Below are 12,814 nucleotides of genomic sequence, written 5' to 3' on the forward strand. Positions count from 1 at the left end.
TGTGTAACTATTTTGGAGCCAGGGTTCTTCACTTTCCTTCCAAACATTGTTTTGTGTTCAAGGAAAATTTCCACTAGCCTGGCTTACAGGTGCATATGGACAAGACAGCTTTTTCCTACAGGCAGGACCCTCTGGTATGATTTTAGGCACTCAGAAAATGTCCCTACCTCTCCAAATAGATCTTTGACAGTATTACTCCCTGATAAAGCCTTTTATTCTACATCTAGAGATAAATTCTATACGTTAGCAGCTTTGGGAGAGGTAGCACATTGATACAAATTTCCAAAGGTGCAGATGTCCTAGACCCAATTGTGAATCTGTGCCTTAGCATGGCAGTGACAGAGAGAAGCTGAAGATGTCAATAAAGAGGAGGAAAGAGGTTGGTTAAAAGGAGGATTTTATGGCGAGACAGGCAATATGATTTGAAAACCACAAAGTACTTAGCTGTCAGACTCAATTTTTAGAAGCCCAAAGCCAGGAAGAGACTAATGAAGGCAAACTTTTCCCACTTTTCAGTTTTGCTGAGGGCAGTCCCTACAGGAAACTCTCCCATCATGCATAGTGAAAAGGCAGAATGACAGAGTAGCAAACCAGACCCTGATGTCTGGTTTCCCAGAACACTAGGTGAATGCTGGGTTAGACTGGGTAACTCTCCTTTCTCCTCTGTCTGCCCAGAACAAGTTCCTTGGCATACTCAGACCTATGAACGGGATTCCTCATCTTGACAACGTGGCTCCAATAGGGAAGAATGGGAGTTACATTCCTGGAAGTATGTGCTCACAAAGAGTTTCTAATAGTGAAGAAATATATTTCTTTTAGAGGGTATAAGGGACAGAAAAAAAGTCTTACTTTCTTCCAAAGTAAGGATGGTTGTTGAAAATAATACTTTATAAACAGAATCCCAACTTCTTTATAATCCGGGAGAAAAGATTCTGGGTCATGACATTCTCCAGCTTAACTCCCTCTTATCTACAACAGTGGTTCTTTACCTACATGATAATTGTTTTTTTTTTTTTTCAAAAAAAGCTCTTTCTAAGAAAATGTGTGAGTGCATACATGCATCTTTACTTATAAATTTCAGGAGCCTTAATTTTCATATGAAGAAACTTAACCTGTAGGAAAATCCAGTTCCATAAGCTTGCATTCTAGATCTTCCATAATTTGGTCCCCAGTGTATTTCTCCATTAAGGAATTATTTCTTTGAGATAAGATTGTGCCTGGATCGTATGCTGAGATCTAAGCCAAAATGATGTGTAATTTTCTACAGAAACTGTGTAAGGGAAGATATCATGGGGTAGCATGCAAAGCACTGACATGGGCGTTAAGTTTTGTAACTTAACTAGTTTTGTAACTCCCAATGGTATAACCTTGGAGAGAAAATATCATTTAGTCTTTTGGGGTTTCAATTTCCTCATCTGCATGATACCTCTGAGTTCCTAGACTTTATGATTCCAGGCTGTCACCAACTCATGTGGGGCCAGTCCCACTTCCAGGAATCACTTATTAGCCTCCTTATGATGGGAGGGCATTACAGAGGATCCAAAGCTATAGAGCATAGGACCCTGGCCTTTAGGGAGGCCGATCCAGGATGTATCTGCAGCCCGGTTCTGAGTACAGAGCAACTTCTGCCCCAAGTCAATGTCTGTCTCCAATTCTCCCCTTTTCTGGTTCTCTCTCTCCATCTCTGAGCTCCTGGCCAAAGAGTCCCCAGTGACTTATCACCAAGTAGGCCCAGCATTTGCATACTCCCTGCTGCATTTGATTCCTTTGAAGAGTGGAGTTCCTGCCTCAGACTCATTTATCTACCCGGCCCTTCCAGTCACAAGCACTCTTGCCAGAGATGTCTTGCCTGCCTGACTCACATTGCCCTGTTCCTCTTGGCGGCTGGCTCCAATGACCACCCATACATATTTCAGTGTGCCACAGAGATGTGGCCTAAGGGCAACCATCCCTTCATAAGGCCATCTCCCTTTCTCAATCGGCTTGGACTGCCATAACCAAATACCATAGACTGGGTGACTTAAACAACAGACATTTACTTCTCATAGTTCTACAGTCTGGAAGTCTGAGATCAGGGTGCCAGCATGGCTGGGTTCTGGTGAGAACTCTCTTCCTGGCTCTTCCTTTTTTTTTTTTTTTTTTTTTTTTTTTAGTAAGACTACTACTCCCGTCATGGGAACACACCCTCATAGTCTCATCTAAATGTAATTTAATCCAAACACCATCAAATTGGGGGTTAGGGCTTCAACATGCAAAACTGAAAAGACACAAACATTTAGTCCATAACACTCTCCTCTCTGGCCATAGACTGAAAGGGGGTAAGAAGTGACTTCCATAGAAAAAGAGAATTTGGGGCAGGGGTAGGAGATGAGGAGCAGTAAGGAGCCCAATTATCTTTAGATCTGCATTCACCTAATATTTAAACTGCTTCTGATTTTAGCTTTAGAGAAACTTTTGTGACCCTCATCCAAGCACCCTAGTAAACATACAACATTCATCGTGCAGCATCGTCTAAGTTGAGAGGGGGGCTTTTCTGGGGGAAATGTTGGGCTTCATTTTGGAACAAATGGAGTGGATGTGGTGGCAGTAACTGAAAGAGAAATGCTTACATAATCCTTCTCCAGGTTCCGTAGACCTTCTTTTTTCTCAAAGAATCACATTAGGATTTCATGCATCCTCTGGCAATAATCTGGCTGGAGACAAGAGTCTGTCATAAATGACAAGAATGGGCGCCTGGGTGGCTCAGTCGTTAAGTGTCTGCCTTCGGCTCAGGTCATGATCCCAGGGTCCTGGGATCGAGCCCCGCATCAGGCTCCCTGCTCGGGGGGGAACCTGCTTCTCCCTCTCCCACTCCCCTGCTTGTGTTCCCTCTCTCGCTGTGTCTCTCCCTGTAAAATAAATAAATAAAATCTTAAAAAAAAAAGGAATGTAATCTCTAAATAATTTTATCCTTGGCCTCAACGGAGCACAGTGTTTCCATGTGGTCGCCTTTTTGACGAAGGTCAAGATGAGCAGAGACCACCAAGCACATTTCAAGAAGGATATTAGATTTCACTGGGGCCAGGAGCTCAGAAGTGAGTTATTAGGGTTTTGTTTACGATACCCTCTGGCTCTGTCCTTAATTAGGTGGAACTGATAAGCTTGATAAATTTTGAACTATTGCTTTCTGTTTGCCAATAACAAAATATTACTGTGTAGGATGTTAGTTATTTTCCGCATCAAACCCTTTCTATTTTCCTGAAGATATCACTAGTTTCCATTTCAATGGGCCTTTTGTTTAGAGGGAGAAGAATGTCCTTTTTACCTTTTTTAATTAAAGCATGTTGGTGACTAATATACAATTTCTTTAGACTTTCCTCTGAAACTCATTCTCCATTCTTCCTTCTTTTCAGAGCTCCAAGGTTTTGCTCTCTCAGGTAATAATTAGATCAAGCAAAGGATTCAGGCACAGATGACTTCTTCCCAATTCTCACCAGCATTTCTTAGCTTATAGTTTCTTTTTCTTTCTTTTTTTTTTCTTCTTCCATTTTTTTCCCTTTCAACTGAATTAAGCAGACCCTACTACTGTCAGGGACCTCATATCTACAAGCCTTATATTCCTATTTTGAAATGGTGAGCTCTGTTGGCAATATTTTAACCACCAGCAGGAACAGCAAGAACAACAACAACAAAATAGAAAGCAAATATGTATTTATGTTTACAAAGCAATTGTATACATAGGTTTATACATACAATCAAACAGATATGACATGTTGGAATATTTCCTTAGTGATGTCCTGAAACTGTAATTATACCTTAATGAAATATTTAGTCTAGTCTTAATAGGTCCAAGAATAATTATTTTACTGTTCTTTTGGGAATGCAGACTCAGAAGTCTAAGAGTTCTAATTATCCTGGAGTTGAAAAGTTGAAACAGTTTGCATGTAGATGGATTTCTTTTTTCCAGGGTGGTATTTAATATAGATTTTAAGTCTGAGTTCAGTTGCTGCAGGTCAAAAAGATATCCTCCTGCTAACCCCCTGTTTCAAAAATACCGAGGAAGACTATTCCAAGTAATCACACCAAGGAAGTGAACCAGCTCATTGAAAAGTAAAGGGAAACACCTGGATTTTAGAGCTGTACAGCAAATGAGATTGCAAGGAATATCTGTGGGAAGGGATAAATCAGCAACTATTCAAGGGTGAGGTTTGCGAGTTGTAGTAAGTTCCCTTCAAAACAGAAGAATGTGAAACAATAGGCTGAAATACTCTTGTTTTAGACAGGAAGATTCCCTCTAAGAGGCTATTTAAGAAGATGGCACTTGACTCATTTCTGGAAAAGTTTCTTCCTTTCAGAATTTATCTCAGAAATCTGACTTCTGGACAGTGTTTAGTTTCAGGATGTTTTCTGTGATTATCACCGTGTTTTCCTACGGCTGGGCCACTTCGTGGGAAGTAAAAGAGAAGGTTGAGGTAGAGAACATATGGGAAGAAAATAAAACCAAGGGTTAGAAGGGCGCCTGGGTGGCTCAGTCAGTTAAGCCTCTGACTCTTGATTTCAGCTCAGGTCATGATCTCAGGGTCTTGAGATCAAGCTCTGTGTTAGGCTCCACTCTGAGCATGGATCCTGCTTAAGATTCTCTCCCTCTCCTTCTGCCCCTCCACTCACGGTCTCTCTAAAACAAAAACAAAAACAAAACAAAAAACCCCAAGGGTTAGAAATAGCAAATGTATGGATAAAAATAAAAGACTAAATAAATTAATTATTATTTTCTCTTAAGTTCCTTAAAAGGCATTTAAAATTGTGTGGGTTTATGACTTATACACATGTGATATGTGTGGCAATAATAACATAAAGTAGGAGGGGGGAAATGGAACTATATTGAAGTCAAATTTCTGTATTTTACTAGAATTTGGTCAGAATCAAACTGGAGTAGATTGTTATAACTTGAGATGCATACTGTGATCCCTAGAGTAGCCACTAAGAAAATAGTCCAAAAAGAGAGTTAAAAAATTTAAAAAGGGATTAAGTGGCACAGGAGAAAATAACTACTTAACACAAAATAAAGTAGTCAAAGAGAAACAAACACAAGAAGACTTGAGACATTGAAAACAAATAGCAAAATGGCAAATGTAAACCCAATAAATGATTTCATTAAACGTGAGTGAACTAAACTGCCCAATCAAAAGGCAGAGATTGACAGAATGGATAAATAATCAAGGTCTAACAATATACTGTGTACAATAAATCAAAGGCACAAATAGATTAAATGTAAAAAATGTAGAAAAAGATATACCATGCAAATAGTAACCTTAAGAAAGCTTGAGTAGTTATATTAATATTAGACAAAATAGACTTTAGTCCAAAATTATTAGTATGTAGAAGACAATGATAAGAGAGTTATAAATGATAAAACAATGAGAAAATGAGAAAACAATCAATATGTGAAGCTGATATGACTGTTGATAAATGTATACATATATAACAACAGTGTCTCAAAATCCATGAACCAAAAACTGACAGAAGGAAAGAAGAAATGTCAAATTCAACAACCAGAGTTAGAGATTTCAATACTCCCATTTCAATAATTGATGGAATAGCTAAACAGACTCAGCAAAGATATAGAAAACTTGAACAACACTATCAAACTTGACCTAAATGATCTAAAACAGCATTTATGGAACATTCCACCCAATAGCAGCACAATATATATTCCTTTCAAGTGCAAAAGGAATATTTTCCAGATAGACCATATGCTATGTCAGAAGGCGAGTTTATTAAATTTAAAAGGATTGAAATCATTCAACCATAACAGACTTAAAGTAGAAATCTATAGCAGAAAGAAATTTAGAAATACCCCCAAATTATTGGGAATTAACACAATTATAAATAATACTATGGATCTAAGAAGATATCAAAAGGGCAACTAGAAAATATTTGAACTGAGTGAAAATGAGAACACAACATACCAAAAAAATCGTGGATGCAACCTGGAGTAGTACTTAAAGGAAAATTTGTAGGTTTAAATAACTATGTTAAAAAAAAAAGTGTCTCAAATCAATAAGCTAAGCTTCCAGTGTAAACCAGCAAAAAATTTTTAAAAAAGACCAAATTAAATCCAAAGCAAGGAAAATGAAGGAAATAGAAAGAGTAGAAATCAATGAAATAGGAAGCAAAAACATAGTAAAGAAAATCAAGTCAAAGTTGATTCTTTGAAGAGATGAAGAAAATTGCTAAAACTTTAGCTAGACTGACCAAGAAATAAAGACAGAGATACAAATCATTGAAGTCGGGAATGAAAGAAGGGAAATCACTGACCCAACATAAATAAAAATTATAAATGGAATATTATATAATCTCATGCCAAGAAATTAGACAACTTAGCTAATACAGACAAATTCTCAGACAGGCATTAATTATCAAAATTAACTTAAGAAAACAGTAGAATATCTGAATAGAAATATAGCAAGGAAAGAGATTGAAACAGTAACAAAAATTCTCCCACAAAGAAAATCCCAGTCCCAAATGGCTTCACTAGTGAATTTTATTAACACTTTAAAAATGAAATAATAATTATAGACATATTCTTTCATAACATGGAATAGAAAGGAATACTTCCCAACACATTCTTTGAGGCCACTATTGCCCTGATATCAAAGTCAACAAAGACAGTACAAGAAAAGGAAAACACAGGTCAGTATTCACTGTAAACATAGTTACAAAAATCTTTTAAAAAAATGTTAGCAAGGGCGCCTGGGTGGCTCAGATGGTTAAGTGTCTGCCTTCGGCTCAGGTCATGATCCCAGGGTCCTGGGATCGAGTCCCGCATCGGGCTCCCTGCTCCTTGGGAGCCTGCTTCTCCCTCTGCTTCTCTCTCTCTCTCTCTCTCTCTCTCTCCCTCTGTCTCTCATGAATAAATAAATAAAATAAAATAAAATATTAGCAAAGTGAATCTAGCAACACCAAATATATATATATACAGCATGATCAAGTGAGATTCATCCCCAAAATGCAAGGTTGGTTTAACATCCAAAAACCAAGCAATGTTAACATACCATATTAATACATTAAAGGACAAAAAAACCCTCATAGTTAATTATAATATCATTAAATGCAGAAAAAGCGTTTGACAAAATTGACCACCCACTTATTATAAAAACTCATATTAAGCAAGGAATAAAAGGGAACTTCCTCAACCTGACAAATGGCAGGTATGAAAAATTTACAGTTGACAAAATACTTGATAGTAAATTAATGCTTTTACCACTTCCGTTTAACATCATATGGGAGTTCGAGCTAGTGAAATAAAGCAAGAAAAAGAAATTAAATTTATCTGGAATGGAAAGGAAGGAGTAAGTCTTTGTTTACAGACAATATGATTATGTATAGAAAATACTAAGGAAATTACAAAAAAGTTACCAAAAATTAGTAAGAGTGTTTAGCAAGGTTCCAGGATAAAAGATCATTATACACAAATCAATTATTTTTCTATGTATTAGCAACAAACAATCCCAAAATGAAATTGAGAAATAATTATAATAACTTCCAAAAGAATAAGATACTTAAGGAAAAAAATAATAAAAGAAGAGCAAATCTTTTATGCTGAAAATTTGAAAAACACTGCTGGCAGAAATGTAAGAAGATCTAAGTAAAGGGAGAGACATTCCATGAACAAATCAATATTGTTCAGATGACAGTTCTTCCCAATTGATCTATAGATTCAACACTGTCCATATCAAAATCTCAACAGGTTTTGTTTTTGTGTTTGTGTTTTTGGTAGGAACTGGTAAACTGATCCTAAATGTATGTGAAGTGCAAAGGACCTAGAATGGTCAAAATAATTTTGAAAAAGAACAAAGTTGCACACTACCCAATTTTAAAACTCACTATAAAGATATAGCAACTAAGACTATACAGTTGGCATAGGAAGCACATATAGACCAATGAAACAAAATTTAGTATCCAGAAATAATCTCTTACATGTATTATCTACTGATTTTGACAAGAGTACAAAAGCAGGTCAGTGGGAGAAAAGACAGTCTTTTCAACAAAGGATGCTAGAACAATTGGCAATTTTTTTCCGTGAGGAAAAAAAGAAACCTCCACCTAAACCTTACACCGTACACAAAAATGAACTTAAAATAGATGATAGGCTTAAATTTAAGATTTAAACCTCTAAAACTTCTAGAAAAAGTAGGAAAAGGTATTTTTGACCTTGGGTTAGCCCGTGTTTCTTAGATAAACACCAAAATTACCTTCCATAAGAAAAATTGATAAATTAGACTTCATCAAAATTAAAAATCTTTGGAGGCACCTGGGTGGCTCAGTCAGTTAAGCATCTGCCTTCGGCTCAAGTCATGATCCCAGAGTCCTGGGATTTGAGCCCCACATCGGGCTCCCTGCTCAGCGGGAAGCCTGGTTCTCCTTCTCCCACTCCCCCTGCTTGTGTTCCCTCTCTCACTGTCTCTCTCTCTCTGTCAAATAAATAAATAAAATCTTTAAATCTTTGCTCTTCAAAACACGCTTTTGAGAAAATTAAAAGACAAGCCACAGATGTGAAAATATCTGCAAATCTGATAGAGCACACAGAGGGTATTTAGTCTATATAATCTTAGTGCAAATCCTGTATTTGCAAATCTGATCAAGAGCTTTTATATGGAATATATATTTTAAAACTCTTTTACAGCCAAATACTAAACCCAATTAAAAATCGGCAAATTTAAGTAGTCATGCACCAGAGAAGATATATCCTTGTGCACTACTGTTGATGAGAATATAAGCTAGTTCATCCACTATGGCAAAGAATTTGGAGGTTCCTCAAAAAATTAAAAATAGATCTACCATATGATCCAACAGTTCCACTAATGGGCATATATCCCAAGGAAATGAGGGGTGCCTGGGTGGCCTGGATGGTTAAGCATCTGCCTTCAGCTCAGGTCATGATCCCAGGGTCCTGGGATGGAGCCCCAGGTTGGGCTCCTGGCTCAGCAGGGAGCCTGCTTCTCCCTCTGCCTCTGCCTCTCCCCCTGCTCATGCTCTCTCTCTCTCTGTATCTCTGTGTCTCAAATGAATAAATAAAATCTTTAAAAAAAAAAACAAAGGAAATGAAAACAGAATCTTGAAGAGATATCTGTACTTCTGTGTTCACTGCAGCATTGTTTACAATAGCCAAGATATGGGGGAAAAAATGTAAGTATCTGTCAATAGATGAATGATAAAGATAACGTGGCGCACACACACACACACACACACACACACACAGGAATATTATTCAATCATGAGAAAGAAGGAAATCCTGCCATTTGCAACAACATGGATGGACCTTGAGGACATGATACAAAGTGAAATAAGTCAGCCAAGAAAGGCAAATATGGTGTGATCTCACTTAAATGTGGACTCTAAAAAAAGCTGAACTCATAGAGACAAGAGTATAGTGGCGGTTACCAGGAGGTTTTTTGTTTGGGTTTTGTTTTTGTTTGGGTGGGGGTGAGGATGGGAAGATGTTGGTCAAGAGGTACAAAACTTCCCGTTCTAAGATGAATACATTGTGAGGATCTAATGTACAGCGTGGTGATTATAGTTAATAATATTGTGTTGGATACCGGAAAGTTGCTGAGAGTAGATCTTAAATGGTCTCACCACAAAAAAGAAGGGGTAATTATGTGATGTGATGGAGGTGTTAGCTAATGCTGTGGTGGTAATCATTATGTAATACATATCAAATCAACACATTGTACACCTCAAACCAACACAGTGTTGTATGTTAGTTATATCTCGGTAAAGCTGGAAAAAAGAAATCTCTTGGTTGGTGTTTAAAATGCTTGAACATATCTGAGGTTTGTTCTGGCATCAACCCTTATCCTGAAGTAAGAGGTATAGCCGGCCAACAGTGTTTCAAAATGTATTGTGTAATTGGGTAATTGGTACTGACGCTGATGAAATACATTTAGTTCCAACAGTAAATTTTCTTACAGGATATTTATCATGTCCCCCCGATATTTTACGAATTTCACTGCAGACTTTTAGAAATGACCTTTTGCAACTTTGCGGGAGAATATATTGAGTGGAGAATAGGAGAATTAGCTCTGTAGACTGTAACTGTTGCCTTGTCCGTCTCTGAACTGGTTGAAGCCAATGTGGGCTCGCCAGGAAGAGATGTGTTGTCAGAAACAAAAGTAATTGGCCTTCCTCTGTGACTGTTTAATGGGATCTTGCATAAATGTGTATTAGCGTATCCAAATTAGTGTCATTTTTTTAAGCAGCAGAAGTTTAGAAACCAAACCAAAGGAATTCTATTACTTCCTTTGTTTTGTAAAAGTGAAACTGAACAGAATGGTTGATTATAATACAGCTAGTTCGCATGTGTTGTAATTACATTTTGTTTGGCCTATCTCAAGAATAATGAGATTCTTGGAGTATTCCATTAGAATCTCGACAATGCCTCTAATGTATGAAATATATACATATATTCTCTGCCTTGTCTTCTGTCACTCCAATGCATACCAATATATGATACAAAATCTTAAATCTGATTTTTAAAAAAGTACACATGCTAGAAATTATATCCCGGTGAACTCTCCCACCTCATCACTTTCTGAGACTATAAGCTTATTAAAACTACGTTGCCTAAACATTTCTATTGCTCAAGCCAGTTTTGACTTTTTAAAATAAATGCTGTCAGGCCTATCTCAGGATTTTTTTTTTTTTTTGTAGTAAAATTGACAAATCTTTGCCCTAAGAGGGATGATTTGATGTTCAGAAACAATTGGGAGTCTTTCAGGGTCAAATTTGATGACTAAGATGGTTTATCAGGTTGGAAAATATAATTTTTAATTAAAAACAGAAATCCTAATTAAGTATTGAGATTTTTACTTACGTGATTTAATGAATGGCAGTATCTGTAGATATCAGAGCACTGTGTTCTTCCATGGAGATGGGTATTCTAGTGACGTTGAATGGGAGAAATCTTTTAGTCTAGCAATTAATTACCATGCAATTCTTGGAAATCATAAAAATCATATTGTCAAACTGAATTGAAATTTAGACACCCCGAGGAGTTTTTCAGAATTCTTGGTGAGTTGGGGAGGGTCAGAGTGCTCCATCTACGTGGAGCTGAAGCTCCAGCTTTTCTCGCCTGCAATCCATTTTCTGTTTGGCATCAAGAGTGATCTTTTAAAATGGTATGTTAGTGTATTCCCACTTTGAAATTTTCATTGGTTCCCTCAAGTCTAAAAGCTTATGCCTGTTGCTTTCTGAAGTTGAGTCTTCAGTAGGGTCATTTTTCCAAGTGTTTCCAGTCTTCCATTTCTCCCCATCATCGGCCGGCAGAAGATGTCTTCTTCATGTGGACCCAGCCCTACCACTCTGCCTTCCTCCCTTCTAGCTGTGACCCTCTCCTGGTCAGCCCTGTCTCTGTTGACATCTCCAGGTCTCTGCAAAGGGCTGTCAGGGCTCAGCTTCACTCCCCATTACTGAGGACATTATGCAAAGTGAAATAAGTCAGCCAAGAAAGGCAAATACGGTGTGATCTCATTTAAATGTGGACTCTAAAAAAAGCTGAACTCAAATACCATTTGTCTCTCATCTCTGGCCCTCAGTCTCCTTCTCTCACTGAAAGTGCCTGTCTCTTTGAGAGGAAAGGGCCACTGCAGAGGGACCAGGCCCTAAGTGAGAAAATTTTGCCACTTTTCCTTAAGGCCTCTTCCCCTCCATGGTGCCCAGGTACTCTGGGAGAGGTGGGGATGGGTGCAATAGGAACCCTATGCTGGATTCTGACCTTCTCCACCTTTTGTCACTCAAGATCAGCCACGTGCTTTTGCCCATTCTTCCAGGTTTATTCTTGGCTTGGTGATTTCCAGTCAGTGGCTGTCTGTCCCTGAGTCATCTTCCAGCTCCATCCGTGACCCATCCCACTGCCAGGGTCCAGCAATCATGTTAGTGGGTGTTGATCCCCAGTTGTGGACAAGATTTGGGTCCTTTCTCATGGGGCTCCTTTGTTCCCTTATAAAGCAGAGCCTGTGACTACTTTCGCATTCAGTTGCCTCTAAATATTCTGTAGCAATTGAGGAAACGTTGACCGGAATGCACAGCAGATGCCAGGTGTGGTTGGGTGAGTATCAACTCTGCTCAGCCACAAGATTATTGCCAGATAGGACGCTTTGGTCCTGCTCTTTATGTTCTGCTCAAGTGAGATCCTTTATGTCCTGACTCCTGTCTACCTGTCCAGGCCCCTCCCTTTCCATCCTCCTTGAACTACCTGCCAATCTGAACTACCTGCATTTCTCTAATAGGTCATGCACTCTGCTCTCATTCATTCATCCAGAATAATATTCGAGCATCTACTGTGTTCTGAGCTCAAGAGACAGAATGTGACAGATACATGTTGTGGAAGTAGAATGGAGGAGCTTACATTCCAGGAGGGAAGCACAGAAATAAACCTTTACATAAGCAAGAATCTACCAGGTGGTGACGGATACTATGAAGAAAATAAGGCACATTTTCTGGTGAGCTCTTTACACTGGGGACCAGGGAAAGCCTCTGTGAGGAAATGACATTTAATCTGAAATCAGAAGGACTTCAGCTCACCTGGAGCACCTCTTGAACCAGGATAAGGAGTTTGTATTTTATTCTAAATATAGGGGACGCCGCTGGAAGTTTTTAAACAGGGTGGTGGTGTGGTATGGTTTAGCTGCTAGACAGTGGATTTTAGAGGCCTGAGTGGAAGCAGAAGACAGCAGGTGTGTTAGTCTGCTCAGGTGGCAATAAGGAGATACACAGACTGAGGGGCATAAACAACAGAAACGTGTATCTCACGGTTCTGGGGCTGGTAGTCCAA

Source organism: Callorhinus ursinus, unplaced genomic scaffold (assembly GCF_003265705.2).
Source record: "Callorhinus ursinus isolate GAN/ISIS: 27379988/994484 unplaced genomic scaffold, GSC_fseal_2.0 scaffold26, whole genome shotgun sequence".
Lineage (NCBI taxonomy): Eukaryota > Metazoa > Chordata > Mammalia > Carnivora > Otariidae > Callorhinus > Callorhinus ursinus.